The sequence below is a fragment of the Ipomoea nil genome, unplaced genomic scaffold (genome assembly GCF_001879475.1).
Source record: "Ipomoea nil cultivar Tokyo-kokei standard unplaced genomic scaffold, Asagao_1.1 scaffold1617, whole genome shotgun sequence".
NCBI classification, from domain to species: domain Eukaryota; kingdom Viridiplantae; phylum Streptophyta; class Magnoliopsida; order Solanales; family Convolvulaceae; genus Ipomoea; species Ipomoea nil.
Genome location: NW_017618045.1, coordinates 337,731 through 362,400, shown reverse-complemented (window position 1 = coordinate 362,400; position 24,670 = coordinate 337,731). Strand labels below are relative to the sequence as shown.

The window sequence follows — 24,670 nt, the reverse complement described above, 5'->3', positions numbered from 1 at the left end:
TTTATTTATTTATTTACGTTCAGGAGGAAATCACAACTTTTACGTGAAGATGTGCACTAAATAAATGCCGTTCTTCTTTAATAGCTTGCAAACTAAATAAAAGATAAATAAAAGAGTTAAATTGCATTAGGAAAAAAACAAAAGAAATTTGAAGAAATAAAATTCTCAAACTAGCTTAGTAGCTTGAGCGACATTCAAATAATAATATTATTTATGTAATTGCAAATGTCTTACTTTTTATCAAGTGATTAGGTCTCTGTTGTACGTTTGGGTCACCCCTTCGATTCAAATTTAAAGAAAAAAAACATTATGTGTTCATAGTATACAAATTGTGAATTTTTTTAAAAATAAATTGTGAATATTTAGTATATAAATTATAAACATTTGGATTCGGATTCACGGAATAATTTGCGCCAAGTCCCAACCTAGGCCACCATACTTCGCTAAATTGCAAATCTACAACTCCACCTTTATAACACATATTTTCAAAGACTAAGAGCTTTCACACTAGTGGTTTTTGTTGGATTTTTTTTGCGGGGAAAACACTAGCTTGGCAAGAAAAAAATTGATAGGGTAGCTGGTTTTGGAAGAAATTTGTCTCCTGCAAGTACATGAATTTTGCAGGAGAAAGAAAAAAAAAAGCACATTTCGCACGTTTGAAGCGCACCTCGCTTTTGCTGGGACGCGTCAGAGTGGCCGCCAGGAAACATCAGTTTTTTTGTTTTTGTTTTGTTTTTTTGTTTTTTTTTTGTTTTTTTTTGTTTTTGTTTTTTTTTTCTCCCACTTTTGTCTCTCTCTTACATGGCTTCTTTAAAAATTGTGCAAAACCCTTACTAATATGGATGCTTCCGTACTCTTAATTTTTATTCAATACTTACGTGTCATGTTTTAATTCATCTAAAAAAAGAGTGATTCATAACTTTTATTATCTTTACCATACGTGAATAATTTTATTCTATAAAAATTCATGTATCATTTTCAATAATTTAAAATGTGCAAATTAAACTCAACAAAACTAACATGATGTATGTATCCTCCCATAAATTCAACTTTCGCAACAAATAAACGACAAGAAAGTGATGATGAAAAGGCATGGCGCTTCTTGCCAAATACACATGTTTTGCACTGCTAGCTTATGGAAAACAAAATAATTCTTGCACTCACATGAATTGTATCCTACTGAGTAATAATTGGATCTTTTGCTGCCCCAATTGCTAAAGGTTTATCTTGTATTATGCATCTTAATTCAAAAATTATGTGTCTTCCATTAATATATTATGTACATTTTTACTAGTACTCCCACCAACTAAACAATGTAATTTAAGTTCCTAAATTATTTATCTCACATGAAATTATAATTAAATTTCCCTCAATTTGTCATTGAAACCAAATGCCCGATAAAATTAAAATTTAGTGAATATAGTAAGAATATTTTTTTTCCCTTTTTAAAACTCATCAATGTGGCAAAAATCATTTGATTTACCAAAGTAAATATTGTGGAGTGTGACTTGTTTTCCTTGTTACACATGACATTGTACCGACGAATCTGGAGTATAATACCAAACTAAATAATGTTGGAAGAAGGACCACCTTTCGTTGTCTTATAACTTATGATGAGTTAATACCCAATAATATCGTCCCAGACTTTTGTGTTTTGCTCAATTTAGTCCCAAACTTTTGTATTTTTGCTCAATTTAGTCCATCATTTGTTATTATGTCCATTTGATGTTAAATAAATAGACAATTCAGTAATTTAAATATTGACATCTCTTTACTCATATACATGTGAACTGCGAAATCCTTTTTTTTTTTTACGAATTACTTCCAGAATTACTCCTAAAACTGCAAATATAAAATTTGATTTGCAGGTCCGGGAGTAATTCTGGGTGTAATTCGTACAAGAAAGAGGAATTTCGCACTTCACAAGTTGAAAGTAAAGAGAGATCAATATTGACATTACTGAATTGTCCCTTAATTTAACACCAATTTGACGGAATAACAAATGGAGGACTAAATTGAGAGAAACACAAAAGTCTGAGACGATATTAAATCACCAAAGTCGTTTAGGACGAAATTAAGAAAAACCAGAACGATTTTGGGTATTAACTCAACTTATAATACTATACCACGTGTTGAGCGAAGAGGGTATAGCCCTTAATTTTAATGGATGTACTATACCTGTAACTAATTCTGGTGCGTTCAGTTAGTCCTCAGCTCCCTATAATGTTGGAGGGCGGACCACCCTTTTCATGTCTATTTCTTTTGCCATTTGTCTATTGCGTGACACGTTTCGACGCCTAGCAAAACGAGGCCCCAATGCCACATGCCTACAGCCTACCCAAATATTCCTAACGTGGCGTCTGATTGGAAAGAAAGAATTAGAGAGAAAAGAATTGTAATTTAATAGAAAAAGAATAATGTTTAAATGATATAGAAATTCACATTATGTTGTTTGGTAGGAAGAAATAGAATTATTGAGAATGAGAATGAGAATGAGAATGATAGAAGTGATATAAAGATTAAAATATATTTGTATAATAATAATTAATTACAACAAGTGCATTGCGTGAATAGTCTGATGTCCAATGTGTATTTTTAAATCAGTGTTTCATAATTATTAAAGTATCATTCGGTATCCTGACATATATCAATGCAATATTATCAATTTTTCATAAAAGTAAATATTTGATGAATGCATAACTATGGATGAGCTATGGAAGAAATGTTGGATTAACTGGTGCAATAGCAATTTTAGAGGAAAACACCCACACTGGATAGTACCCTAAGCTTAGTTTTTGCAACACAAAACCCTATTAATTGGCGTGATCTATGCTTCCTCTTGTTGTCACTTCTGCCAGAAATGAATTCTTGATTTGATCTAGTCTCTTAGCTAGTGTGCTTCAATACAATTTTAATACCTTGGCGTAATGTGTTGGTGATAATGAACCAAAATCGATTTAATATCGTAAAATAATATTTATATATACACACACAAGTATATAAAATATTGTTTGATATTTATCCGAAATATATATATACACACAAATATATATAAAACGGATCCAACGGTTATGTGTATATATGTATATCTACGAAAAAGATATACCAATATATATCAACCAAAAAGGAACAAATAATCCTCAGATTATAGGTCCAATCCAATGGCAAAACAAATATGGAGAACGGATTTTGCTTAGAAGCATAATCCAAAACCGAGAGAAGGAAATGATGGCTCGTGTTTGGGTAAGGGTTTTTAGCATGAGTCAAGAGACCACTCTTTCCTTAAAATCTTATTTGCCACCTCCCAAAAGTGCTAGGAGCGTCGTGTCCTAGGTTTCCCAGGATAAAACGCGCTAGGGTTCGACGTTTGAGCACCCAACCGAACGAACCCGGCGAACTAGAGCAACAACCTTGAACACAATTAGGCAAAGAAAGGAGTAGAAGCAGAAGTGTTTTGTAGCTTGAAAACAAATTTCGTGTAGAGCTCTGTGCTTTTGTTTTGGTGTGTAAAAGCTTCTATCTTCTAGCCTTCTTATATAGGGATGGAGTACTTTATAGCATTAAACAAAGCCATTAACCTTAGCTTTGTAACATCTGAAACAACAAACCGTTACATGGGATTTAAATTCAAAATTGAAATTGGAATTAATCCAAAATTAATTCTGCAGTTGAAGAATTTAATCCCACGTTCAGCTTTCCAAAGCCGAAACTTTCGGCCCCAGGCCGAGACATCAGTTTCGGCCATTAGGCCAAGTCTCGGCCCTAGGCCGAGACATTAGTTTCGGCCTCACAAGCCGAAACCATAGTCCAGTTTGGCCTGGACCGAGCTCGTCTCGGTCTTGGCCGAACCCAAGTGGCTAGTGCGTTGGAAATACTGATACCGAAAGTTGGCATAATTTATGCCCAAGGCCAGCCAATTTCCGGACAACATTCGTGCCCGCAGGTGCCGGTGCACACGAGCTCGGGCTTGAATCAAGCCTTTTTCAATCTCGTCTAGTTGGAATTTGATTGCCCCCCCCCCCAAATCCACTTTGACCCGACCCAAATCGGAAGTGGACCCCACTGATAATTGTACCACAAAATAGCCACTTAAAATGCCATTTTAATGCTATTTTTCCAACAATCCCCCACATGAATGAAAAATTGATTTTCGGGGTATTTTGAAATCGGAAACAACTGTGTTCAAACGGTCGATCCCTGCATAGGATAGGTAGGGAGTCACTATACCCTTTGAACCTTCCCTTGTGAAGAAATGTTTACTCTACTGGCTGTTCGGTAGAACGCGATGTCTTTGAACCGACTGCCGTTTGTGTAGACGATGACATATCTCACACAGGAACCTCCCAACCATGCTCTGTTCTCATGAGTGTGCCCATTTTGGTCGTGGGTCACCGTTCCTGGTTCTGCGAGAGTTTCTAAAGAATTGTGCCCAACAATTCTCCTTTGAAGCGACCCTCACTTCTCTCTTACATAGGTGATTCTTTCTCGACCTTTAATGCTATTTTTCCAACATAATGCACCTTCAAAAACAGAACTAAATCCTCATTCCCCAAAAAGACAATGATAATATACATAGTTTCTCATATGTATTGAATATATAGGTAAATTAGGTGCAGTGTTTCATCAATACCTAATGTGTGATTCTATTTAATTGACCAAAATTTATGTTAAATTTTATATTGTATTTTTTAAAACACTCTAACACACACACACACACACACACACACACACACACACACACACACACACACACACACATATATATATATATATATATATATATATATATATATATATATATATATATATATATATTAACAATTATGTCAATTTTGATTGGGATGCGGTTTGAACCTAAAACAATCCTTATGAAAATCAATTAGTAAGTTAAGAATAATAAATAGTTAACAGAATATTTCGTTACTAAAGTTTACATTGATCGAGTACAAGGGTATTTAGGAAAAGTAAATGATATATTAGATGGTAAAATAGAAAATAAAAATACTAAAATCAAAATACTACGAACCATTCATTGCAACAACAATTACACTAACATTTTAAAATTTTCACCAGGGACATAACTTTATTGACTATTATTAGATTTGTAGATAATAATAATAATAATAATAATAATAATAATAATAATAATAATAATATTATTATTATTATTATTATTATAATTAATTAATTAATTAATTAATTAATAATACTAATAATAAAGGATAATTTAGTCATTTTCCTTATTTTTTTCCTTTCCTAGATGTGTGCTGAATTCCAATTCCTAGGGGATATATGAATTGCAATTCAACAAAATGAGGGTATTGCAATTTCCTTCATCCAAACATTGTAGTTTCTAGCTTCGCTGAATTTCATTGTAATTGAATTGCAATTCATGTTAACCAAACACCCCATAAGTGGACCATGTCTAGATTATGGGGGTGTTTGGAAAATAGTATTGTTTGATCAACTTTAACTTGTTTGACTAGTCAAAATACCTAATATGATTTTTTTTTTTTGAGTACTAATATGAGTGTTTAGTAAATTTTTTGACTTAACTTATTAATGTCAATAATTTGAAAATGAAAAGGCTTACTTTGAGTAGCTTATTGATATCAATTTATTACGTTGTAAAAGTCTAATTTACCCGTAATAGTTGTTGGTTATTGTGATGTTTATATTTATTCAATTTTATTCAAATTTATATTTTTAATATCATCAGAAGCGCCTAAAATTTGCCTACAACACACACACAAACACAATTATGTTAACTGTTATGTTGAATTATTAGTTATTATATTTTTATTTGAAATTTATTTCTAATATTGAATCATTATTAATTATGGAGTATTTCTTTATAATTATAAAAATATTAATAATAAAATAAAAATAATTGTTAAAAATAATTAATAATTATACAACGTTAACATTAAATTATAAAAATACTTTAATAGTTAAATAAATAACACAATACACTTAAGAGTAAGCATTCAATTTATCAAGTATCTTTTTATAACTAGCTAATACTATCAACGGGTAAAATCAACTAACACTATTAGCTAAACTAATCAGTTATTAGCTATTAACTAACAACTAATTGTCGAACACTGCCTATGTAAACTAATGTTAGCTGCTTGATAATGGTACAGCCCTGAGAGCCTTTTGCACTTGAGGAATCCTTTCCCCCACTGCATATACATCATTTGAATGTCATTTTTGTAAATTAATAAAGATAAAAAAGATTTTTTTTTTTTAAAAAAAAAAAACCAGGAGCTTATTCATGATGGAGACCATATCAAAAAAGAGCAATGCTCTACTCCTCCCCTGTTACACAATTCAATTTTTTAAAAAGTTAGAATTATATTTATACTAGTACAAATACATCACGTACTTTTGAATGTGGGTCATGCTATTTAAGTATTTTCAAATTGCCTTTGTGCCGATCCAAATTAGAAGTTGATCTCACTCAAAATTATACATCAAAATGATAACTTAAAATGTCAATATATGTTAATTTTTCCAAATATCATTTGTATATTTCAAAGAGTAAATACCAAAATGGTCCCTCGACTATAGCTAAATTCACAAATTGGTCCTCAACTTTCAATTTTAACCAATTAAGTCCTTAACTTTGCAATTTTGACACGATTTGGTCCTCCATCTATTTGACCATTTGTTGACCGTGATCGACGATCTCCAGAAGAACCTCAGCTTCGTCGGAGCACGTGGAGACCTCCAGGATGACGTTGCACCGGTTCGGAAACACGTCGTCTTCTTCGCTCTGGTACGAACTCAACTACATTGAATCCAAAGGGAGGATGAAGAAAGGCGACCGAATTTGGTAGATTGCTTTCGGCAGTGGATTCGAATGTAACAGTGCGGTCTGGAAATGCAACCGGAACCTTAAAAAACCGATGATGGACCATGAAAGTACATATATATCCTCAAAAATCACAGTCAACAAACGGTCAAATAGACAGATGACCAAATTGTGTTAAAATTACAAAGTTAAGGATTTAATTGATTGAAATTGAAAGTTGAGGACCAATTTGTGAATTTAGCTATAGTCGAGGGACCATTTTGGGTATTTACTCCTTTTCAAAATATTTAGCATGTATTTTATTTAATATTAACTAGTATGATTGCTTAGCTTATGATTTGGAAATATAACTTTTGTTTCTATTGCCAATGTCCTTATGGTCTAGTGGCATGAAGTGGCTAGCTCTCCCAAATGGAAGATCATGAGTTTAAGCCTCAATAGGGGCGGTATTGACTCTTTGTGCTTCAATACTTTGAGAAAGTAGTTACGAACAGATACTACATTGTAATAGAGTCCGTAGTACTCAAAAAATTGTAAAAAAAAAAAAGAAAAAAGAAGCACATGCATGACATGCAGAGTATGCAAGCACTCTATAAATAGTTATCCAAATTAGACATCATTCATGTGCTAGACCACATTGGAGAGTTGTTCAGTTCTTTCTTTTCAAGTTATTGGTGTTGTGTTTAGGGGAGAAATTGTGAGAAAAATGGCTCTCAACTTTATCTCATGTGCTGAACCCAAGGCCTTTTCATTCTTCCAATTCCAAACCTCCAAGTCTAACTACAACCTTAGCTCTCTCAAACTCCAAGGTTTCGTTATTATATATGTGTGTTTAATTATATATATAGTTAGACGACACATTATATATATTCACACACACCCATTTTATTTGTTTGTTTGAGAATATATATAATGCAAGATTTGTTTTAGAGTATGCAACCCCCTGCCCCTTCAATGTCTATATGTATAGTTTACAATAAATATGCTCATAATTTCGTGTCCTGACACAGGTGCAATATTTTTTAGTTAAAAAGTAATACTTTTCAATATATTAATAACAAATATTATATTTTAACTGAAAAGTATTACACATCTCATAGTACGTGAGACAATCAATCTTACACAAGACTTACTCTTTCATATTTAGTTTCCGGTTATGATGGACATTTTTACATTTAATCACACATTTTTAATTCGACTATATTTCATCTTTGGCATTAATTTCTTGAGGAACAAGAATCAAATTAGCTACTGAATTATACACAATAATACAATTAGCTAAGTTATCAAACTAAAAAAAAAAGTGTAAGTAACTCAAGCAAGTCAATTTTATCCCACTGAACCAACAGTGACCTGTACTCCAAGTTAACTTCTCATGTGGTGATTAACATTTAAAAAGAAATACTTCATTTATTTATTTATTTTAACAATTTTAAATATTAATTGAAAAAAAAAAAAAAAAAAAAAAACCTCCCCTTTGTCTCCCCTATATATGTTACATTATTATTATATTGTTCATCAGGTGGGGTTGCAATGAGGAGAAAGGATGGTGGAATGAGAGTGAAATGTTCATCGCAGGCGGCGGCGGCTCAACCACAACCAGCCTGGCCGGGAAGGGCCGTGGCGGAAGAAAGCCGCAAAACTTGGGATGGTCCAAAGCCTATCTCAATTATTGGATCAACCGGCTCTGTTGGAACTCAGGTACATACTTTTATTTTAATTTGTGATGAATCTCAACGCGTTGTATTATGGTAAATGCTAGCTTACTTTTCAATGGGTCACTCATATTGATGTAAATCAAACACGTTATGACTTCACTGGTAAGCCATAACGTCACGTCTCGAATGAAGTAAAGACTGAGCTCAGCCAACCCAACCGAATCGAGTTGGAACTGGGGGCTGAACTCAGCCAACTTAACCGATGCCCAACATTTTGTTGTCCAAAACAGATACATGCATGTCAACACACATGCCTTCGGACACTTGATCGTTAAAAGTCTATTATATTACATGAATTAATGAATAAACTTATTATACACAATAAATTAAAAAAATGCAATACTCTGAATAATAAAAATGTCGATTACTGTAAATTGACAGAAGTAATAACATTTTTATAAGTAATGAAAGAAAATTGCCAATTTTTTTTTTAATACTAATTAATAGTATTGAGTACAACTAAATAAATATGATATAATTGATTGTATAACATATTGTCAGCATGATTGTAGAGCATATAATACTCTGTATATGAATATAAATGCCCAATCTAATTATATATCAGTTTAGATTTTTAGTTATGATAGAATATATCTTTCAATTAAATAGATAAAGAGATATTGTTAAAAATTAAATATTAATTAAGTAAAAAATTTAACAACCTGACTTAAGAAATTAATATAAAAGAAAGTTGAATCCTCGACCTTACAGGTCCTACGCACCATCCCAACGAGCATCTGAGAGGATGTAAATCAAAAGAGCATCTTTTATTTTGAGAGGTTGCTCCTACACTACTGTTCGATCGTGAGACTTGATCTCATGTTATTGTTCTTAAATTTCACCCTGTGACTAACTAAACTGCTCATAGTGACAAACTATAGACTCAATTACATTTTACTTTAAAAAAAAAAAAAAAAAAAAAAAAAAAAAACACCCTAACTAACACATGCAAGGAACATCTCGCTGAGGTATTCCAACTTCCAAGCAAGTCCTCATCGAGTATCTTGACAACCTCAGACTCAATTATTGTACTGTATTACAAGTATTGGTCGGTCAACAAACTGAATGAGATTCCCAAATCCCAACAGAAACACACAATGTTGCGCCCCACTTTTTCCTTGCAGTAATACTATATACTCCGTATATATCTTCAATTTAGACTCTATTTTTACTCTGTATTTATTTATGTGATATATTCTAATTTATTAACAAAAAAAGAGTAATTTTTTTTTCTTTCATTTTTAAAATCAAGACAAAAACAGGAGTAGGATTTACCTAGATTAGTGTACATTCTAGTGTAGTGATTACACAAAAATAAAAAATAAAATAAAAAAGACACATAATAGAGATTTTAATTAATTCCAGAAAGTTCAAATATCATTTTCTAAATTTCCATATATTTACCGTTACTTTAATTTTTATTTTATTTGTTATTGGTGAAATAAGTGTATATAACACATATTCAAAAAAAAAAAAAACATATATAACACATTACACTGTACTGTGCAGTGCTTAGAGGTGGTAGCAGAAAATCCAGAGAAATATAGAGTGGTTGCACTTGCAGCAGGTTCAAACGTCACTCTTCTTGCTCACCAGGTTTGAATATTATATTGTTCATAAATGTAGCATTCTTTATGAATAATTTAATTATTTAAGATATCAACCAATATATAAAATCATTGAATATTATTGTTATATATATATATAACGCAAAAAGGTCTGTACAACAGATGTTGAAAGCTGTTTTTGTACTAGTGTTATTCTTGTCTATGATGCATATATTATACGCCGCATATATGCAGGTCAAAACATTCAAACCAAAGTTAGTTTCAATCCGGGACGAATCCTTGGTTGATGAACTCAAAGAAGCTTTGTCTGATCTGGATGAAAAGCCTGAAATTATTCCTGGAGAAGAGGGTTTGATTGAGGTTAGTCCTATGTACATACGTAGTTTTAAACATTAATTTGATCATGTCAGGTTGTTGACTTGGTAAGATTCTGACTCTTCATGGGAGCAGTTTAAACTGATTATTTATGGACAAGTACAACATATACTGATTTACCTACTTAGCTTGTTGTAATTTAATTTGTTGGTTAGGATTATAAGGAGGGTTTATCTTGTGCCCATCCTTGGGGGATTCCTTGATACTTGATAGTTGATAGTAGTTACGGGTTTCGTTATCAAAACAAAAAAAAAAAAAATTAATTAGCATGTAGTTTCTTCTTTCTTAAATTACATAAAACAATAATAGTATATATATTGTATTTCAGGTTGCCCGGCATCCAGATATTGTGACTGTAGTTACTGGAATAGTTGGGTGTGCTGGGCTCAAGGTTACCGACCTCTCCTGTTATTTGGTTATTAATTAAATCATTGCATTTATATATATATATATATATATATATATATATATATATATATATATATATATATATATATTGATGTGATGTTTTGTAGCCGACGGTGGCTGCCATAGAAGCCGGAAAAGACATTGCTTTGGCGAACAAGGAGACGCTCATCGCCGGCGGCCCTTTCGTTCTTCCTCTTGCTCACAAGCATAATGTCAAGATTCTTCCTGCAGATTCTGAGCATTCTGCAATTTTCCAGGTTAACTTATATAAATATTACTATAATTAAAGGTTAACTAATTAGCCTAATCAATTCTTCTTCTTGTTTGTCACCTCCGGGGCGGAAGTAAGAAATTAGAATTTGGGAGTATACATAGTAGAACTCTTTTTGATATATCTTATTTTAAAATTTATAACTTATTTTAACCTACAAATAAACTATAAGCTTTGTTTAGTAAAATATTGGCCATGTTTGGTAATATAGTTAACTTATCAGTCAATTTTGACCACTATTAACTTTTTGACTTGGTTAAACATTCAATATAAGTGTTTGATTAATTAGCTTTTTATAATAGCTTATTGTTTCAAAATGCTAAAATTCAAAAAGCTGTTCAGATCAGTTTTTTATCAGCTTTTTGAGAAGGTCATTTGCATGTAATCAACTATCAGTTAACAGCTAATTAATAGGTCATTTTGCATGTAATCAACTATAAGTTAATAGCTAATTAATTTACCAAACAACTTTCTACAATCAACTAGTCAAACCCACTAATAACCCAATTAACTAAGAACTATTATCAAACATTCTCATTGAAAGTTTAAGCTAATAGCTTATTTTGAAACAGTAACATTTCAAAATAAGCTAATAGCTACTAGTTTAAGTTAATTTATAAACAAGACGAGTTAAACATAACCTATTTAGTTTCATTCTATCCAAAGAATTTATCATAAAACATAATTAAATATCGTTATAACATACTGTGAATTTCCCAATAAAAGTAATCTATTTTACCATTATTTCTAATAAGGGCTAACAAACTATTTTCATGGCAGTGTATCCAAGGCTTGCCAGAGGGTGCTCTCAGACGAATTATTTTAACAGCTTCAGGAGGAGCCTTCAGGTTTCATCAACCTAGCTAATTGGATAAATAATGTTATTATTTATTTATTTATTGTGTTGTGTATCTACCCGGAAATGAATGTTGTATTATGGTGTGATGAATGGCAGGGATTGGCCAGTTGAAAAATTGAAAGATGCAAAAGTAGGTGATGCTTTGAAACATCCCATTTGGAGCATGGGAAAAAAGATTACAGTGGATTCCGCCACTCTATTCAATAAGGTAAACCAAGTTAATTAAAGCCATGAATATTATTAATAAGTATGTGTACTCCCACGAACTTAGCTCACTGATTCATTCAGTACATAGTATTTTTGAGAAGAGATCAATGTTTGAATCTCGGTAGTGACAGTGTGAGGATTATACTTAAAGTGAGCATATCCTTTGTGCGCCACAACCGTGACCGTAATTTATATCTTCCCAAATGCTATTTCCTATATTCTTACGAACATTTATTTCAAAGATAATTAATATTATTATTATAGCAATCGTTAAATCTTAATATTTATGACATTTGAGTTTACTGGTATTTGTAGGGCTTAGAAGTTATTGAAGCTCACTATCTTTTTGGGACTGATTATGACAACATTGAAATTGTCATTCATCCACAGTCCATCATCCACTCCATGGTTGAAACACAGGTAAAAACATACACCTTAGAAGGCAGATCATATTCATATCTTTTTTTTTTTTTTTTTTTTCAATAAAAGAAATTTCAATTAATAATACTGAAGATTAGGATTGTCAGTCTTAATGAATTGACCTAATAAGATCGAAAAATTTTAAAATTAGAGCCAACATATTTTAGCTTGATAAACCAAAATCGATAAGTTTGGTGGTCCGATTAAGCTAGCCCTATAGTTTAAAGTTTTAAGATTAGGTTCAAGAAATTTGAACTCCAAAAAATAAACTTAGTCCAAACTGCTAAGCACGACAGTTTGATATATAAGACTAAATTAATTAGTCCAAACTAATAAGCCTGACAATATGATAAGACAGTTGACTGATTGACCTTCTTACTGAAGATCACCATACAAAGCATCCAAAATAAAAGTAAGCAAGTGGCATGTGTCACTCCTTATGGTCAGACAAAGGAACTGTAATATATGTGTGTGTGAGAGTGTTGTTGATTAATAATTTTGAAGTTTTGTTTCTTAATTTAATTTAATATTGCAATTATATCTACTATCTACATCTACATCTACAATACTAATAAGAGCCCAAGAGAGTTAGGCTTATAATGGGTAGAAAAAATGGCGGTCACAGATTTTAATCAAATGAATGGCTCAGATTGATTAAAAGATTGATAAGATTTAAATTTTACACAAAAATTTCCTAAAATACCCACACACCGTTACTAATTCCGTTAAAATTTTAAGAATTGCCGTTAGTTCACCGTTAACTTACTCATTGATTTCAAAAAAAAAAAAAAAAAAAAAAAAGTCTTAGGTTCGAACCTCATCCCAATCAAAGTTGGCATAATTAGTACTCTATTTTACTCTTATTAAATTATATAAATAATAATTTAGTAGCTACAACAAAAAATTATAGATATACATTTCTTTAATTTAGAATTATGTGTCCACAATGTCTTTATTCAAAAAAAAAATTATTCATTATCAATAAATTAAATAAGAGAAATAATTGTATTAGTTATATTGTCTTTATTTTTCTACAATATAAAAATTCTTTATATTCAAATTTATTAATTGATTATATTCGCTACATTGTCTTTACAATGTCTTAATTCAGTGAAAAAAAATTATTCATTATCAATAAATTAATTAAGAGAAATATTTTCATTAGTTATATTGTCTTTATTTTTCTCAAATGTAAAAATTTTTACGTTCAAATTCATCAATTGATTATATTCACTACATTGTCTATTATCTTTTTTGTGCACTATTTTTCTAATTAAATATCAAAGTTATAATACAAAATAATGCTATATATTTATTTACCAAGTATTTTATTAATACCATGAAAAAATTAAAAAAATATATAATTAATTAAAGCCAACCATATTAACTACTTGAGAGATTTTGTGACAAAGAGAGTATTCAAATCACACAACAAATTGATAGTTAGCAGATTATAACGAATTTATTTTTTTTGAATGCTACTAGCTCTATTACATTGTAGTATCTGTTCATACATGCCTCTATTGAGGCTTGAACTTACAACCTTCCAAATGGAAGTTCAACCCGGATACCATTAGACCACATAGTCCAACGAATTTATTTAATTATTAACATTGGATAGAAAAAATGATCGTCAAATTATTAAATCAAATGAATGGTTCAAATTGTTCAGGTTTTAATTTTTTTTAATGTTTTTCTAATTTATCCTTAATTATATGATTATCCATTTAACTTTTCCGTTAATTCACCGTTAGTCTAATTCTAATATTAACGTCTAATATAGAATTATAATAAGTACACCATTAATCTAATTCTAATATTAAAGTCTTAATAGAACTTAACCACAAATCCTAATGTCGAAATCTCCTCAAACAATATTAGTATATATTTAATATTTTATGCCCTAATTTTTATTTGTTCTCCCTTATGTCCCGTATTTGGTTTCAACCATACCTATACAATTATTTTATTGACAATTATAATCAATCTTGACTATATTATCTTGCATTTGTAAACTTAGAATTACCTATTTAACCCGCACGGGCTTAGCTCAATGGTTTAGTGGGCAGTATTTGGGAGAAGAGACTAAGGTTTGAACCTCGGCGGCAGCAGTGCGGGAATTATGTCCAAAGTGGGTAGATTCCTTGTTCGCACCGGCATTTGGTCCTGCTGAACCATTGAGTCACCGTGATTTACAACTTCCCACAATGCTCTGTCGGGTCGGAATGTGGGGGGCCCTTGGGGTTGGAGATTCAACCTTTGCGAGAAGAATTACCTATTTAAATACGCAAATTCAACATTCAATTATCTATGCATGAACAATTTCAATATAATCTTGCCTTAATATACTTTAAAGTACTTATTTAAAAAAAAAAACATTGGGCATTATCCCAATCGCGCGTAAAAAACTAGTAATAATATAATCGTTGAATTTGCAGGATTCGTCTGTACTGGCACAATTGGGGCTGCCAGACTTCCGTTTGCCTCTCCTTTACACACTGTCATGGCCAGATAGAATTTACTGTTCTGAGATCACTTGGCCACGCCTTCATCTTTCAGAGTAAGATCCAATTAATGATTTTAGTATCTATTTTTTCATTTTGGGCAATTAATTAATAATTTGTATGTATATTTAGGGTTGGGTCATTGACATTCAAATCCCCAGACAATCTGAAATACCCATCAATGAGCCTTGCTTATGCTGCTTGGGAGAGCAGGAGGGACCATGACTGGAGTTCTCAGTGCTGCAAATGAAAGAGCAGTTGAACTATTTATCAATCAAAGGTATATATGTTTTTTAATTGTTTCGATCCCATCATCTTCTACGATATGTTGTGGGTGTTTGGTAAATAGCTGTTAACTGATTGGATTAACAGATTTGACTAGTTGATAGTATTAGCTGATTGTAGAAAAATGTTTGGTTTCGTTCAGAATCGGGTACTTGGACATTTTCAAGATAGTGGAGGAGACATGCGAGAAGCACAGAGAGGAAGTGGTCGAGTGTCCTTCACTTGATGAGATTATACATTATGACTTGTGGGCAAGGGACTATGCCGCCACTTTGCAAACCTCCGCTACTCCTTTGCACCGCTCACCCCTCCCAGCTTTCGTAGTTTCGTATAATTAAACCCTCCACTAGAATATTCGTGACTAAATTTGTATCTCTATATTTTTGAGTATGAGTGTATAATAATTAAGTGATTTATCTTGAAAAATAAAATTGTCATTTTCTATGACATTTTTAATTTTTTTTAAAAAAATTGATTATCAGTGACTGAAAATTAGATTGGACGACCAGATGTTGCACGATTTAAAAAGTCGTGACATCAAATATGAAAAAAATTAATAGTTGAAGATCAAATATGAAAATTGTTTAATAATCGTGCGATTGAAAGTGGAATTGATGATTATTTTATTTATTTAAAACGCTAAATATCTCTTATGTTTTGTAATGATCGGCAGACTGGATCCACATTTATATTGTGGGCAAGTTTAGTAAAATAACAAAGTTACAAAATCGCCTCTAATCCAATTGTCACAAGATGTATTTTGACCTAGCCTCGTTCCCTAGTCTTCACCCAAGGTCCGTGTGTGGACCATGATTCAAAAACACCACCATTTTTTAAAGTAAAGAAAAGACGGTTGTTATGTTTAACTAATCTCTTATTTATGATATGCTTATAATAAAACGAAATCAAAGTGTATATATATCTAAAATAAAATTGAATAACATGTCTTACATATTGAGTATATATTGCCAAATGAAACTGTAGTTGAATTAGAATGATACTTTAATTGTGCTTTAATGAAACTATAGTGTATTTAAAATAAAATTGAATAATGCTTTTCAATAAAAAATAAAAAATTGAATAATAAGTCTCATATATTGAATGTATATTGTCAAATATAATGAAATTATAGTTAAATTAAAATGATACATTAGTTGTGCTAATGAAACTACAATATATATAAAATGAAACGGAATAACAAGTCTTACATATTGAGTGTATATTGTCAAATGAAAACTGTAGTTATATTAAAATGATACTTTAGTTGTAATGTAATGAAACTACAAAGTGTGTGTGTGTGTGTGTGTATAAATTTAGGGACGGAGCCAAATGGGGGGTAGGGGGGTCAAGTGCCCCCCCTCACCCCACCCCCACTCTATATATAATCTTTGTATGTATATATGTATATATAGTATATGCATATATAGTATATATTTTAGTTGGTTGGATTAGTTGGTAAGGCATATATTTGTTAATAGTAAAGGTCTTGGATTTAAATTCTTGCATTAACAAAGTTTTACATATTTTTGAGTCCTCCTATGACTTCAACACAGTCACTTTTTTAATATTTTATATGTGTAATTTATAATGTGTTTTTTATTCAAATTATTTTATCAAATTAATTAAGTTTCATATTTTGTTATGAATATTTTTATAAAGTTTCGTTGTGTTTTATTTTTTCGCACATATCCAACAATATTTCTTAAGTAATGGTTATAAAAAAAAAAAAAAAATTCTTAGGTAATTTTTTTTTTAAATTATCTCTTTTGTTTTAATGTTTCGCTTTTATTGAAAAAAATTTCTGAAACCGTCCTACTTCTTCGCCTCCTCCACCCCCCCCCCCCCCCCCCCCAATTCAATTTCTGGTTCCGTCTAATATAATGAAACTGAATAGCATGTTTCACATATTTGAGTGTATATTATCCAATGAAATCGTAGTTGAATTAGAATTATACGTTAGTAGTGTTGTAATAAAATTACAGTGTGTAAAATAAAATTTAATAAAAAATCTCACATATTGAGTGCATACTATCAAATGAAATTGTAGTTGACTCAAAATGATACTTTAGTTCTTTTCAAAAAAATTAAAAAATACTTTTAGTTATACTGAAATGAAACTAAATGTATATAAAATAAAATCGAACCATCATTAAAAATAAATTAGTTAGACAGAAGAATTGAACGAGAGTTGTTTCTTTTCATTAATTTGCCATAAATTCAGAACTGCAAAGTAGATTCATTGATTAAGTAGATGCCCTGGAATGGGTCCAACTGACGATTAGTTTTGGGTATGAATAACAGTGCTAAAACCTCTTTTTTTTTTTTTTTTTTTTTTTTTTTTTTTTTTTTTAATATTTAGACTTAATTTCAAAAACTAAAATAAGCTAAATTTGTCCATTTAATATTAAATAAGACAATCGTTATGTTGTGCATCTGTATGCCAAAACGACGTCGTTTTATTAAAAACGCCCGTCTCCCCTTTAAAAAAAATTCAGGTTCGATTCCCAGCAACAACATTATATTGTTCATTCATTATGGAATTATAGTTCATTGATTATGGAATTATAGTTCATCGATTATGGAATTGTAGTTCACCGATTCTGAAATTTTAGTTTATAGATTATGGAATTTTAGTTCATTCATTCTGGAATTTTTAGTTCATAGATTAGATTATGGAATTATAGTTCATCGATTATGGAATTTTAGTTTATATGTTGTTGCTAGGAATCGAACCTAATTTTTTTTTTCTAAAGAGAGACGCGCGTTTTATTAAAACGACGTCGTTTTTGCATCCGTATGCACCATGCATGGTGCATACGGATGCACAGCATAATTTGCCTTAAATTAGATCGGTCCATGTCGAAATGTGGATCCTTGAAATTGAGTTAGATTGGCCCACATACAAAATAAAGTTAATAAGCCCTTAAAATTCTTAAAAGTAAATGAATTACGGATTAAAGGCAAATTATATCATGCACCACGGTGCATGATCATCATGCACCGCGCATTAGACACTATAGTGTGTTTAAATCGACACTGTCAAAACGACGTCGTTTTATTTAATGAAAAGAAACAGAATCTTCGCAAAAAATAACACTGTTCTTCAGTTTTATTTTGTATACACTTCAGTTTCAGTTCAACACAACTACAGTTTCATTTCGATATAACTACAGTTTCATTCAATATTTTATACACTCAAATATGTGAAAATGTATTTAATTTTATTTTATATACACTATAATTTCATTAAAACACAACTACATGATCATTTCAATATAATTATATCTTCATTGTACAACATACACTCAAATATGTGAAATGTTATCCAGTTTCATTTCACCACAACTACAGTATCATTTTGATATAACTGTAATTTCATTTGATAATATAAAAATAATACGCGAGACAGTATCGATTTAGACACACTGTAGTGTCTGACGCGCGGTGCATGATATAACAACCGCGGATTAAATAAGAAAAGTAATGCCAAAGGCATTATAGTCTAGTGACATAGCTATGACCCCTCAAATGATAGAGGTTTCATATTCGAATCTTAGTGTGAGAATATAAATACTATATTGTAATAGAGTTAATAGCATTAAAAAAAAAATTACTCCGAATAAAAAAGAGTTAATTCCAGCATTAGTCCTCTGAGTATAGTGATTTTCCACAATTGGTCCTTGATTTTTAATTTGAACAAATTTGACACTTGACTATCAAAATCTTTCCAATATTGGTCCTTCTGTTATCTTAGAGTTATTTAGGCGTTAAGTTTAGGGGTAAAAGCGTCCATATATATCATTGGTTCACTAACCCAGCTCCATCGTTGTCGCCACCCCCAACTCCTTCTCCGAGCACGACGACCACTGCTCTGATCTTATTGTATTTGTTATGAAAATATTAAAGAAAAAATTGATATGATACCAGTTCTTTGCCTAACTCAATTGCAGCCTTTTGATAGCTAGTTTTCTTCCCAGAACTGCTCCTACAGAAGACCCAAATTCTCATGAACCTGCTGGCTGATCTTTTCTCTGCCTCCATTGTTTCTTCTGTGTATGTATAAGTATACTACTCCGGCCCTTATAGCGTTGCCTCTTCTAAGGACCTCCACCCGGTGTACGTGGGCAAGTCTCGTCGCCGATACCTGGTCGACTCAGACATTATTGACCATTCTCTGTTTCGGGAACTGACGGAGCGCTCCGGAAGCTACTCGGACGAGTCCATTGCCGTCGGATGCGAAGTGGTGTTGTTCGAACACTTGCTGTGGATTCTTGAATATAAAAAATTGCATTCTAACATAAAAGGCTGGCACTTACTCTGAATTTCAACAAATAGTCAACCACAAGGAAAAGATTCAAATGCCTTGAACTATGAACAATGCGAATACCAATACTAACCATAAAAGAAGGGATTATGAAGCCTGCTAATAGAACATGCAATCCAGAACCTCATCTCACTCTGCAACTCCTTTTTCAAACTACCTTCGAAGCACAACTTCAACAAAAATGCTTCTGCAATTACAAAACCAGCCAACTCATTCAATTCTAATTCTCCAACACTAATCCCTCCCACAGCTTGATGGCTCATAAGTGGAACTAATTCCCTCAAACATCAGCTTGATGCATTACCATCTCCCTTCCCCTTCCCCTTATCCCCAATCCAAACATCAACAAAATTCCCTATCGGCTTAATAAGGGGGATCTAAAACTGGATGTTAGATCCGACAAAGAAGGGAGGCGATTGGACTCGTCAAAGTCGCCGTCGCTGGGTGAAGCAGCGCCACTAGTATAGGAGAGAGGAGTGGTCGGGCTAACCGGCTAAACGTGGCGGTACTTCCAGCGGCTGCCTTTTTTCCGACTGGTCGATGTCGTGGGCTTCGATCTTCGCTGGCAATGGCCCCAGCTGGGAGAAGGCAAGCACATGTGTAATAACCTCTTTGCGGCGGGATGCGGCGGAGTACACACCTTTGACAGCTACGAGAATGAGGGCTGCTTGAGGCGGAAGATGAGCTCCACCACGATAGCATCGTCGCTAACTAATCGTCCTTCAATATCAAGCGTTAGCTCAGAAAACGGAAATGACAAATTTACCCCTGAACTTAACACCTAAATAACACTAAGATAACAGAAGGACTAACATTGGAACGATTTTGATAGTCAAGTGTCAAATTTGTCCAAATTAAAAGTCAAGGACTAATTATGGAAAATCACTATACTCAAAGGACTAATGCTGGAATTAACTCGAATAAAAAATGTATCATGATTTTCAAGGATTAGAAATTAAATACAATTGGAACAACTCCAATTGAATTAGTCGGACAATTAACTTGGTAATTACAAGATTTTAAATTCGACTTTTTGTAAAAATTGACTATTGATGTTCCCAATTTTCGTCAATCAACTATGGCAATATATGGTCCAGGTTTTAATTAAAATACACATTTGGGTATAAGTGTTTAGTTGTTAAAATGGACTTAGCTAACCCATTAGGAGACGTTATGCTGTGGAATCGTGCCCAGCGTGCATTATGAGTACGGTAACGGTGCCGTCAGGCACTGTTATTTTCATCTTTTTTTTTTTAAATTTATTTTCAGACCGCTTCGTTATAGGAGTATATATTCACAGCTTTGTGTTCATAATTTCATAACTGTACATTCATAATTTCATACTTGTACATTCATAATTCCGTAATTGTACATTCATAATTCAATAACTGTAAATTCATAATTTTCGAAGCTCTATGTTCATAATTGTAAGTTCATAATGTCAGAGTTCTATGTTCATAATTTCATAACTGTACATTCATAATTCCATAACTGTACATTCATAATTCCATACCGAACATTCATAATTTTCGAAGCTCTATGTTCATAATTGTAAGTTCATAATTCCATAAATGTACATTCATAATTCTATAACTGTACATTCATAATGTCATAACTGTATATTCATAATTTCATAACGAATATGCCGTTAACAGCGTTTCGAACAATTTTTTTTTTTAGTTAAAACGGCGTCGTTTTCAGTGAAAACAGCGCCGTTTTAGCGCCGTGCGCAGCATAATTTGCCAGCCCATTAGGCGTCGTTGTTATTCTTTTGATTATGTTTTAATATAAATTTCTTAATTGAAGATTTTTTAACAAAAGAAGTGTGCAACACATAAATACACACATATATAATGTACTATTTTGCTACAGACCTATATAATGTACTATTTTGCTCAATTGAGTTTTTCGAATTTGATTTGTCTAGTAAAATTTTTAATAAGGCATGAGTATGATATAAACATATAATAATGTCCAAAGAGGAGTATTATAAATAAATAAAATGTAGATATTACTGAAATTATGTATATCATGTATATATTGGACTGAATGATTTATAATAAGATTGATAATTCTTTTTCTTGATATATCTTGTGTTCTTTCCTACTCTTTATGTACTATATATTATAGAGAAAAGGGTCAAATATGCCCCTAAACTTTACCCCAAAGGACAATTAGGCCCCTAAACTTTTAAAAAGTTCAATTAAACACTAAAACATGTCAAATTGGGTCAATGAAGCCCAAAAACCGGTAAATGACCTGTTATTAGAGGCCATTTCAATTTCGGCGACGGATTCCGGCCACCGGCGACAAATTCCGGTAGTCCGGTCGTCTTCCACTAGAGAAGAAGGCCGCCTTCTCTAGTGGAGAAGATGACCAGACGGCCATGGAGAAGACGACCAGATCTGGTCGTCTTCTCTACTGGAGAAGGCGGTCGCCTGGTCGTCTTCTCTGGTGGAAGACGACCGGACGGCTCGAAATTGTCGCCAGTGACCGAAATTCGTCACCAGTGGCCGGAATCCGTCGCCGGAATTGAAATGATCTGTAATAACAGGTCATTTATTGATTTTTGGGCTTTATTGACCCAATTTGACATATTTGAGTGTTTAATTGAACTTTTTAAAGTTTAGGGGCCTAATTGACCTTTGGGATAAAGTTTAGGGGCCTATTTGACCATTTTCTCTATATTATATTGATGATTGATTGTGATAGATACCCAAATCAGGCACCAAGCTTGGAGAGTAGAGGAGCATTCAGGTTCGGGCATGGCGTAACACTTAGCATATCGAGGGAAAAGGCTACACCCATTATTACCGCTTGTCGTGTGAAGCACCCGGGAGACCAGGCCAATAGATGAGCGGGTACCCAGATAGGAGCTGGCTGGCTCAGGCATAGTGATCAGGCGCAGTAGTAGTCGGCGTGTCATCGACTGGGTTCCCTCCGAGGACTTGGGTGGGCGACCAGGCTCAGTAGTCGGTGTGTCCCCGACCGGGTTTCCTTCAGGAACCTGGATGGGCGACCAGGCTAGGTAGTTGGCGTGTCCTCGGTCGAGCTCCCTTGAAAGGGCCTGGATGGCCGATTAGGCTCAACGGCTGCAGTGTCCTTGCCTGAGTGTCTTAGCCTCCCTAGTCGGGTTACCTGATCAGGCAGTCGGTGCATCCCCAACCGAGTGCGCACCGAGAGACGGTTAACGACGGATTTTGCGGGGATTCCTTCCCTTAATCAGCATGCATCTTCCTTCTTTCAATGTAGCAATTAATGTGCTAATTATGGTAGATTCTATACTGATTCAGCTCTACCTTTTGACCTATTTATCTTGTAGAAAGCTAATTCTCTTGTATAAATACCCCCACGGGGTCACCTTGTAAAAGGTCGGATCTCTCTCCGAATAATAACATCTTGTTCTTCCATCTTTTTATTGATTTCACTTAGCTCAAATCCTAAATGTTTACGGTAGCGTTGGCCTGCCGAACGGCTACCCCTAAGCCGTAAAACCAACATATTGTATTATTGATACGCAATGTTGCAAAACACGTTAGGCGCCCCCTAGGCGGCAAGGGGGCGCATAGGCGCCGATTTTTTTATTTTTATTTTTTATTTTTTTTAATTTTTTTAATTTTTTTAATTTTTTTAATTAAATTAAAAATTTAGTAATAAAACATAATGTTTCCATAGTTATTTTTTAGAAACTATTTACGAAAGTGGTTGTAAAAGTGTTCAAAAGATTGTTTAAACCATCTAAATACATAAAAAACTAAAAGTAAGAGCTAAAGAAGCATTTTTTTGAGAAATTAGTGGACCAAACCGCCAAAGGCGGTTTGCGGTGGATAGATCTCGAAAAAATACGCGATTTGAAATAAAAAATTGTCCAAAACGGACAACCGAGTCAAAAGTTATGCCTTCCCGAACTTTTCGCAATTTAAAACGCAAAAAAAAAAAAAAAACAAAAAAAAAACAAAAAAAAAAACAAATTTAAAGCGCCGGCCGGTCGCAGAGGAGGCCGATTCCGACCTTCTTCGCGGCGGCGGCCAGGCGCCTAGCGCCTAGGCGCGATTTTTGCAACCTTATTGATACGAGAACATACCATGATTCATGCAAGGAACATCTCAATTTACAGAACTTTTCTTTTTTCTATTTTTCTTATTTTCCTTCCTCCAAATATTGCGTATTAAATTAATGAGCTAAATCCGTGTATATAAATTAAAAGTTTCCAAGAGAAGATTGAGTAGAATTTTTCTCAAAAAGAGAAAGAGCAAAAGTTGTCACCGCATTTAGCGCTAGAAACTGGAGCAACTTTTCCATCGTTTAAAATCCTATTTCTAGTTGCAAATAAAGTGATTAGGTGGATATTAGTATATTACTTTCGGCTTTAACCAACCCATATATCCATTTTCAGTGTTTTGATTTGCGAGAACGAGTCCTTTCGTTCTTTTTGGGTGAAATCAATCTTTCGATATTCCATCTTTTGTTTTCCTTTTCACGGGCGGGCTCATATGAAGAAAATAATCTATCAGAATCTATCACATACTGATTAAATTTGAGAGTACATGTAGTATAACTCCTCTAAAAATATTCATCATAAATTTAATTCATAACGTAACAATAAAATTTTCTATGTTTATTGACTATTAATAAAAATAGTTTATTTATTAATTAAAAATAAAAAAAATTATTTCATGAGGTGAATATTTATAAAAAAAAATTAAAAAAAATTGAGTGTAACATCACTCATGTGAAGAGTAGAAAATAATTAAATAAACAATTTTTATAGGGTTGTGCAGTGCCCAATGGGAAACCTTAGCCAATATTCAAAAGTAATGTGAAGTGTGAGAGATTATGGAAAACTGTGAGACAGTGAATTTGGGGTAGGAAAAAGAATGTTTCATAGAGACTAGAGACATGCTATATATATAT

General features: G+C 32.7%; 1 pseudogene; it reads left to right on the top strand.

Annotated features, from left to right (window-relative positions):
* The first annotated feature begins 7,446 nt into the window (after positions 1–7,446).
* Positions 7,447–15,858, top strand: LOC109191143 (annotated as a pseudogene).
* Positions 15,859–24,670: the final 8,812 nt, after the last annotated feature.